General features: G+C 38.8%; 1 protein-coding gene across 1 annotated transcript in view; it reads right to left on the reverse strand.

Moving 5' to 3' along the window:
* The window catches only part of neu4 (sialidase 4), a 36,890-nt gene extending 26,704 nt beyond the window's left edge, over positions 1-10,186 (reverse strand). Inside the window, exon 1 of the mRNA XM_065271187.2 lies at positions 10,135-10,186. The gene's annotated coding sequence lies outside the window, so the exon portion shown is untranslated. The remainder of the gene's footprint in view (positions 1-10,134) is intronic.
* Positions 10,187-10,440: the final 254 nt, after the last annotated feature.

The following is a 10,440-nucleotide window of genomic DNA, read 5'->3' on the forward strand; positions in this document are numbered from 1 at the left end:
ACTCTCTAGCAACCAATGAGAATACCTTATCAACCATTTTTGAAAGAGCTTTTTCTTGGCATCAGAACATCGTAGAGACATGGGGATGGTCTCTTTTGACTGATTTAACTTGTTGTAACATGTTGTGACATGTTGTGTTTTATGCCACTGCAAACATCACTCACATGTCCTTCAGTGCTCTAATGTTCCATGATTGTCAATAACAGAAGGACGATTGCAGTAGACAAGAACATAGATTATTTTTGTTAAATACTTTAGCGTTTTTTTTTTTTCATTTGACATCATGAGGTTTACATAGGTTCTTTAGTATTCTTATCCAAACTCAACTTTACACCCTTCTGTGCCCTTTTCGGCTTGACCCCGGTATTGCTGCTTGCAGCTATATTTAGGGGTCAAGCCACGAAGTGGCGTAGACACCTATTGTTATTGTTAGTTTTCTTATTATTATTCTTGTTCCTCGTTCTTCCACCCAAAAGTCAATGGCAGCCCATAGAACGGTAGGTAGGAAAGTTATGAATTTTGGCACACATGTAGAGGACAGTCTCAGAAGTTACTATAGCAACATTGGTGTGTCTGACTCAAACCCTCTAGCGCCACCAACAGTCCAAAAATCCACTTATTTTCATGCTCATAACTTCTGACCCGTGAGACCTAGAAACTAAATTCTTGTTTCCTTTGAATCCTTGGCTCATGATGATTCAATTGCACACATTGAAGTCATTTGTGTCATGCACATCTTTCCGCCATTTTGAATTTTTCGTAAAACCTACTTTTTCGAACTCCTCCTAGACCGTTTGTCCGATTTGCATGTCCTTTGGTATGTAGCATCTAGAGACACCCAAGACAAAAAGTTATCAAAAGCTTTTTGATAGACCAATGCGTTCTCATATAAATTGACAACATATATGGTGGCGAGCACACCAAAACGGACGTGAGGCCTTATCTTAGCAAAACTTTATTGTATCGAAACGAAACTTGGTATATGTCATAACAGTCATGACCGGAGGGTGCCTGCAATGTTTCGTCACAGCGCCACCTAGTGGTCACGAGATTCGAAAAATGCCTATTTTCGCTTATAACTACTTCAAACTTGAGTCTAAAATCATGAAGTTGGTCTTGTTAGATTTCTTGAGGCATGCCGAGTCAAACGATACCAAACGGTTTTCGGTCGGCCATTTTGGGTGTCGGCTATTTTGAATTTTCTCATTAAGTTCAGTATTTCACAAACAGAATTGCGTATCGCTAAGAAATTTGGCATGGTTCATCTGTGACATGTTCTGAGCGCACCTATAAATCTTTAGGACGGCGCCACCTAGTGGTCAGGATATGTAAAAAAATTTTTTTAAATCTTTATGTCATTTGATTAAATTGCCACTATGACATAAGACTTCACTCTATTGATTCCTTGGCTCAGGCTGAGTCCGACTGTACCAAATATGTCTGAGTCAAACCTACTTCCTGTCGGCCATTTTGAATTATATTGAACACCTACTTTTTCGAACTCCTCCTCGAGCGCTTTTGTGATTGGCTTAATTTTTGGTATGCATCATCTAGAGACACTCCAGACAAAAAGTTATCAAAAGATTTTTGTTAGACCTATCCGTTCTCGTATAACGCATCAAAGAATGCGAGGGCGAGCACGCCAAAATGTGTTTGAGCCTGTATCTTCGCAAAACTTTTGCGTATTAATATGAGACTTGGTATATGTCATAACAGTGATGACCTGAGGGTGCAAGCACCATTTCGTCACACTGCCCCCTACTGGTCACGAGATATAAAAAATGTCTATTTTTGCTTATAACTACTGCAAATTTGAATGTAAAATTATGAGACTGGTCTTGTTAGATTTCGTGAGGCATGGCGAGTCAAACGATACCAAATGGTTTTTGGTCGGCCATTTTGTGTGTCGGCCATTTTGAATTTTTCTTTAAGTTCAAGTATTTCAGAAACGCAATTGCGTATTGTTATGAAACTTGGTATGGTTCATCAGCAACATGTTCTGGGAGGGCTTGTAAACTTTTTGGCACCCCCTAGTGGTCAAGAGATTTTAAGCTATATCTCTGCATCTCTTTATCGTATTTACACCAAATTTGGTGGGTGTCATCACAATCAAGACCTGAGTCACAATTTATTTTTTGGTCAGTACCCCCTAGTGGTCAAGTCATTTAAGGCTATATCTCTGCATCTCTTTATTGTATTTACACCAAATTTGGTGGGTGTCATCACAATCAAGACCTGAGTCACAATTTATTTTTTGGTCAGTGCCCCCTAGTGGTCAAGTCATTTAAGGCTATATCTCCGTATCGCTTTATTGTATTTACACTAAATTTGGTATGTGTCATCACAGTCATGACCTGAGGCACCATCTATTCTTTCGGCACAGTGCCACCTAGTGGTCTCAAGATACGAAACAATTGCTTTTTTTCATAAAACTAATGCAAACTTGGATCTTAAATCATGACAGTCATCACGTATGAATCATTTTTTGCCATGTTTGGCTTGACCCCGGTATCGCTGCTTGCAGCTATATTTATTGTTATTCTTGTTCCTCGTTCTTCCACCCAAAAGTCAATGGCAGCCCATAGAACCGTACGTAGGAAAGTTATGAAATTTGGCACACATGTAGAGGACAGTCTCAGAAGTTACTATAGCAACATTGGTGTGTCTGACTCAAACCCTCTAGCGCCACCAACAGTCCAAAAATCCACTTATGTTCATGCTCATAACTTCTGACCCGTGAGTCCTAGAAACTAAATTCTTGTTTCTTATGAATCTTTGGCTCATGATGATTAAAATGCACACATTGATGTCATTGTGTCATGCAAATCTTTCCGCCATTTTGATTTTTCCGTAAAACCTACTTTTTCGAACTCCTCCTAGAGCGTTCGTCCAATTTGCATGTCCTTTGGTATGTAGCATCTAGAGACACCCCAGACAAAAAGTTATCAAAAGCTTTTTGATAGACCAATGCGTTCTCGTATAAATTGATAACATATATGGCGGCGAGCACACTAAAACGGACGTGAGGCCGTATCTTCGCAACACTTTATTGTATCGACACGAAACTTGGTATATGTCATTACAGTCATGACTTGAGGGTGCCTGCAACGTTTCGTCAGAGCGCCACCTAGTGGTCACGAGATTCGAAAAATGCCTATTTTCGCTTATAACTACTTCAAACTTGAGTCTAAAATCATGAAGGTGGTCTTGTTAGATTTCTTGAGGCATGCCGAGTCAAACGATACCAAACGGTTTTTGGTCGGCCATTTTGGGTGTCGCCATTTTGAATTTTCTCATTAAGTTCAATATTTCACAAACAGAATGGCTTATCGCTACGAAATTTGGCATGGTTCATCAGTGACATGTTCTGAGCGCACCTATAAATCTTTAGGACGGCACCACCTAGTGGTCAGGATATGTAAAACATTTTTTTTAAATCTTTATATAATTTGATTAAATTGCCACTATGACATAAGACTTCACTCTATTGATTCCTTGGCTCATGCTGAGTCCGACTGTACCAAATATGTCTGAGTCAAACCTACTTCCTGTCGGCCATTTTGAATTATATTGAACACCTACTTTTTTAAACTTCTCCTGGAGCACTCGTGTGATTGGCTTGATTTTTGATATGCATCATCTAGACAAAAAGTTATCAAAAGATTTTTGGTAGACCTATCCGTTGTCGTATAACGCATCAAAGAATGCGAGGGCGAGCACACCAAAATGTGTTTGAGCCTGTATCTTCGCAAAACTTTTGCGTATTAATATGAGACTTGGTATTTGTCATAACAGTGATGACCTGAGGGTGCATGCACCATTTCGTCACACTGCCCCCTACTGGTCACGAGATATAATAAATGTCTATTTTTGCTTATAACTACTGCAAATTTGAATGTAAAATTATGAGACTGGTCTTGTTAGATTTCGTAGGCATGCCGAGTCAAACGATACCAAATGGTTTTTGGTCAGCCATTTTGTGTGTCGGCCATTTTGAATTTTTCAGAAACGCAATTGCGTATTGTTATGAAACTTGGTATGGTTCATCAGCAACATGCTCTGGGAGGACTTGTAAACTTTTCGGTGCCCCCTAGTGGTCAAGAGATTTGAAGCTATTATCTCTGCATCTGCATCTCTTTATCGTATTTACACCAAATTTGGTGGGTGTCATCACAATCAAGACCTGAGTCACAATTTTATTTTTTGGTCAGTGCCCCCTAGTGGTCAAGTCATTTAAGGCTATATCTCTGCATCTCTTTATTGTATTTACACCAAATTTGGTGGGTGTCATCACATTCATGACCTGAGGCACCATCTATTGTTTCGGCACAGCACCAGCTAGTGGTCTCAAGATACGAAAAAATAGCAATTTTTTTCATAAAACTAATGCAAACTTAGATCTTAAATCATGACAGTCATCACGTATAAATCATTTTTTGCCATGTTTGGCTTGACCCCGGTATCGCTGCTTGCAGCTATATTTATTAGTTATTCTTCTTCTTCTTCCGCCATTGCGGTCTATGGCAGCCCATAGAACCGTACGTAGGAAAGTTATGAAATTTGGCACACTGATAAAGGACAGTCCAATGTGTCCCCACAGCAAATTTGGAGTCTCTAACTCCAACCCTCTAGCGCCACAAACAGTCCAAAGTTCCACTTACGTTTTTGCTTATAACTTCTGTTCCGTAAGTCCTAGAAACGAAATTCTTGTTTCCTCTGATTCCTTGGCTATTCGATATGACCCTATGACGTCATTTTCCGTCATGAAAATTTTTCCGCCATTTTGAATTATTCATAAAACCTACTTTTGCGAACTCGTCCTAGAGCTTTTGCCCGATTTCCACGAAAATCGGTATGTTGCATCTACAGACCCTCACGGCAAAAAGTTATGGAATTCATGTCAATTCGTCCATCCGTTTCCATAAACCGCGTCAACGACTTTTACGTAGAGCGCAAAAAAACGGATTTGAGGCTGTATCTTAGTCAAACTTAAGCCTATTGACACGATACTTGGTACTTGTGATGCCAGTCAGGAACTAAAGGTGCATGCAGAGTTTCGTCACAGCGCCACCTAGTGGTCAGACTTATGCTTTACACGCCTATAACTTTGGCTCCTATTGACGTATTTTCACGGGACTTGTTTCTTTGGAGTTCTGAATAGTTGCCGAGTCCAACGATACCAAACATGCCACAATTCGCCTTACGGTTAACCCTGCGCAGCAAAATAGCACTTAAAAAACACGCGCGAATATCTCCGCGTGCGTTATTCCGATTGACTCGGAAATGCCATAGGAAGAACATTGCATTACCTTCTGAACAAAAAGTTCTATTGGCGTTAAATTAAAATTTTCATCGGAAATGGCCGAAAATTGCAAAAAACGAAAAATTACCTTTACATTTTGTTTTTTTTTACACATAAATGGTTATAACTTCACAACGAAAAGAGATTTTTTTCACCAGATTTGATACGCTAATGTATGAGCAGAGTCTGAGGCCACACAAAAAAATTGGTATGCCTGAACCACTAGGTGGCCCTATAATTGAACAAAATCTTTCATATCAAGCAAGCCCTATGGTCATACAACTATTTCTTTGCTGAACTAAAGTGTATAGTCATGAAACTAGCTAGATGTAACCCAGTCATGACCTGAGGTTGCATGCACGATTCTGTCATAGCGCCACCTAGTGGTTTGGAGATAGAAAATAGCTATATTTGCCTAAAACTACTGCAACAACACATCTAAAACCATGAGTCATCATGGATTCTTCATTTCATATGGCTTGGACTATAATCACAGATGGATGGGATTTTACTCTCTAGCAACCAATGAGAATACCTTATGAACCGTTTTGAAAGAGCTTTTTCTCTGCATCAGAACATCGTAGAGACATGGGGATGGTTTTTTTTGACTGATTTAACTTGTTGTAACATGTTGTGATCCATGTTATGCCACTGCAAACATCACTCACATGTCCTTCTGTGCTCTAATGTTCCATGATTGTCAATAACATAGATTATTTTTGTAGATTACTTTGAGTTTTTTTCATCTGAAATCATGAGGTTTACCTAGGTTCTTTAGTATTCTTATCCAAACTCAACTTTACACCCTTCTGTGCCCTTTTCGGCTTGACCCCGGTATTGCTGCTTGCAGCTATATTCTTCTTATTATTATTATTATCATCTATTATTCTTCTTCTTCCGCCATTGCTTCTATGGCAGTCCATAGAACCATACGTAGGAAAGCTCACTCAAAGAGGACATTCCATAGTCATTACACCAAATTTGGAGTGTCTATGTCAAACCCAATAGCGTCACAAACAGTCCAAATTTTCACTTACATTTTTGGTTATAACTGCTGACCCGTAAGTCATAGAAACGCAATTCTTGTTTCTTCTGTTCCTTTGGCTCATACCGATTCGATTGCACCATATGACGTCATTTCCGTTATGCTAATTATTTCGATATTTTGAATTGTTTGTAAAACCTACTTTTTCGAACTCGTCCTAGAGCTTTTGTCCAATTTGCGTAAAGAATGGGTTTTAGCATCTAGAGACACTCATGGCAAAAAGTTATGGAATTCGTGTCGATTCGCCAATCCGTTTCCGTATACCGCGTCATAACATTTTACGTAGAGCGCGAACAAACGGATTTGAGGCTGTATCTTTTCCAAAGTAGTTTAGATGGCAGTCATGACATGAGGGTGCGTGCACAGTTTCGTCACAGCGCCACCTAGTGTTCACGAGATTTGAAAAATTGCTATTTTTGCTTATATCTAATGCTAACTTGATATTAAAATTATGGATTTGAGGCTATATCTTTGCAAAAGTTTTGCACATTAATGTGTGCATTGCCAGTGCCTCAGTGGTTAGTGTAGGTTGTCTAAAAAATCGGAAGGTTGGTGGTTCAAACCCCAGCTCTACCTGACCAAGTGTTGAGGTGTCCATGAGTGAGACATCTATACCCCAACTGCTCCCGATGAGCTGGATGACTCTTGCATGGCTGTCAGTGTATGAATCGGTGAATGTTTCACAACTTGTAAAAGTCATGAACTGAGGGTGCATGGAACGGTTTGTCACAGGGCCACCTAGTGGTCATGAGATTTGAAAAGTGACTGTTTTTGCTTATAACTACTGCAAAATTGAGTCTAAAAACATGAAATTGCTATTGTTAGATTCCTTGAGGCATGCCGAGTCAAACAATACCAAAACGTTTTCGGATGGCCATTTTCAATTACAAAGCATACCAACTTTTTCAAATTCCTCCTACAGCATTCGTTTGATTGGCTTGGATTTGGAACACACAATTTAGACTCTAGACAAAAAGTCATAAAAAGATTTTGATAGACCAATCAGTTATTGTATAGCGCATCAACAAAGGCTATATCTTTGCAAAGGTTTTGCACATTAATGTGTGTATTTCCAGTGGTCAGTGTAGGTTGTCTACAAATCGGAAGGTTGGTGGTTCAAACCCCAGCTCCACCTGACCAAGTGTTGAGGTATCTTTGAGCAAGACATCTATACCCCAACTGCTCCCGATGAGCTGGATGACTCTTGCATGGCTGTCAGTGTATGAATCGGTGAATGTTTCACAACTTGTAAATGTCATGAACTGAGGGTGCATGGAATGTTTTGTTACAGCGCCACCTATTTCATCAGCAACATTTTTTGAAAGCCCTTGTAAACATTTCAGTGCCCCCTAGTGGTTAAGAGTTTTGAGGTTTTATCTCTAGATCGCTTTATTGTGTGTACACCATATGTGGTGGGTGTCATCACAATCATGACCCAAGGCACCATCTATTGTTTTGGTGCAGTGCCCCCAGTGGTCAAGTCATTTGAGGCTATATCTTAAAGAGTAACTAAACCCTAAACCAACTTTTTTTAGTTAATGATCTGTAAGAATGGTGCTTTATTAGTGCTGTTCATTGATTTTAGTAATTTTTTTGACATTTGGATATAAAGTGTTTCAATACTACAATATATGGTGTAAAAACGTCTGATTGCTGCCCTCTTCAGGTTGAACGGTGGCTACTGCAGTTGAATTTTCCCATTGGATGTTGGGTCCAAAAAATGACTCGTGACGTAAGCAGGTTCAAGCTCACCACGCCATTGTTATGATCTCATCACACACTTGATACGAGCTTAGTTTGTCCCCTCTATCTTCGTTGGGATCTGCCCACTTTTCTTGCATTTTTCAAATATTGCCAGTGGGTGGAGTCAGGCTCTGACCAGGGGTTTAGTTATCCTTTAACATTGCTTAATCATATGTATTTCAAATTTGGTGGGTGTCATCACAATCATGACCCGAGGCACCATCTATTGTTTTGGTGCAGTGCCCCCAGTGGTCAAGTTATTTGAGGCTATATCAACATTGCTTAATCATATGTATATCAAATTTGGTGGGTGTCATCACAATCATGACCCGAGGCACCATCTATTGTTTCGGTGCAGTGCCCCCTAGTGGTCAAGTCATTTGAGGCTATATCTCAACATTGCTTAATCGTATATCAAATTTGGTGGGTGTCATCACAATCATGACCCGAGGCACCATCTATTGTTTTGGTGCAGTGCCCCCAGTGGTCAAGTCATTTGAGGCTATATCTCAACATTGCTTAATCATATGTATATCAAATTTGGTGGGTGTCATCACAATCATGACCCCAGGCACCATCTATTGTTTTGGTGCAGTGCCACCAAGTGGTCTCAAGATTTGAAAAACTGCTATTTTTGCCTTAATCTACTGAAAACTTAGATCTAAAATCAAGACAGTCATTACTGATACTTCATTCTGTGCCCTTTTTGGCTTGACCCAGGAATCGCTACTTTGCAGCTATATTTGTCCCTATTTTCACTTATCACTTCAAAAAGAGAAAAAGCTTCCCAGCCAATGGATGTGTTTACATACACAAAATTTTGTCAATCCAGTTTACATGCACTCTAAACATTGTAATCTGATTAAAAGACATTCTATGTAATACAAACCGAACATCTGCACAGGTGGACTGCCAATGTTGCATGCTTCATGTATCAAAACCATCCCAATGGACATTCAAAACAAACCCAAAAGCATCCCAATAACTATTCACAGCCCAAATATCAATAACTACTAAAGGTGTTGTTAAGAAGTTTTCAGATGTAGGCAGCCATTTAAGCCCCGAAGCCATTTATTGCTTTATGTAGCCTAATGTTATTAAAGTACATATGAACCCTGTGTTCGACCCCATTACATAATAATGCTTGTTGCCATTGCCTTGCTATTCCATGTTTCGGTGACAAGAATTCTTCTGCACATGTGCACAAGGTATTTTTTGCATCCGATAAAGAAAATTGAGATTAAAACGTTTACATGCATACTTTTACTCCTGGTGATAGGATCACACGGACTATACCCTCCCTTTCAATATGATAAAAATTTCCGTTTGCCCTCTGTCATACTGATTAAGGTGTTTCAATAAGATTGACCATCAAAACGATTACAAACTGATTATTTGGTTGCATGTAAATGTAGCTACTGATGCTTCCAAATAAAGATAGGATGAATATATATAGAATATATAGAATAGATATATATATAGAATACATTTTTTGAAAGGCATTAAACTTTTGTGGAAAAAGGCTGGCGGGGAAAGAGTTAAGTAAGAGAGTAAATTTACTCAAAAACTTTTCTGTTACTGACACCTCTCTTTAGTTGTGTGCTGTGGTAAATAAAGTGCATGCATATGCAAAAAGTGTAAAATGGAGTGTGACAATCTTTTTGTCAGCTGGACAGTGCAGAGAGACAACACAGTTCAGTATCAGCAGTTTTTTTTTAAAAGGCTTCTAGATTGGCATGCATTTGATGGCTAAAAAGCAAAACTTGCAAAATTGTGTTGCATTTATATCAAACAATAGTATTTACGTTACTATAACACATAACATTGACTAATATTTCCTTACAAACAATTACCAATATAAATTTTTGACAAGCACACATCTTATATCTACTAATCTACTTTCTTGGACGAAGTGGTTTAAAAAGTTGTGAACATTTTATGCATGTTTTATTTTTTACAAAAAGTTATTAGGTAATATAAGCTAAACATACAACATTTAAAACAAAATCAGTAAATTCCTGCATGAAACAAAGAGATTACTTACAACAAACAGGCAGAGGATACAACCGTGCTATGTTAGATGAGGGACGTGTGAGAGCTTACAAGTTTGTAAATGTGCATGTGTCTGTGACAAGCACAGTATAGGCATGATGTGCATGTAGGGTGACCACCACCCAATAAACCAAATGTGGGATGTTACATAAAAACATTGAAAGACTAAAACTTTGATATAGTGTATAATAATATAATGTAATAAAAACATTTGTATTCTGCCTTTTAGCTAATAACAATACTTACTGAACTTCCAAAACACACCAGCAGACTTTAAGAAATACAGGCTACAGATTTT

The sequence above is a fragment of the Paramisgurnus dabryanus genome, chromosome 8, assembly GCF_030506205.2.
Source record: "Paramisgurnus dabryanus chromosome 8, PD_genome_1.1, whole genome shotgun sequence".
NCBI classification, from domain to species: Eukaryota; Metazoa; Chordata; class Actinopteri; order Cypriniformes; family Cobitidae; genus Paramisgurnus; species Paramisgurnus dabryanus.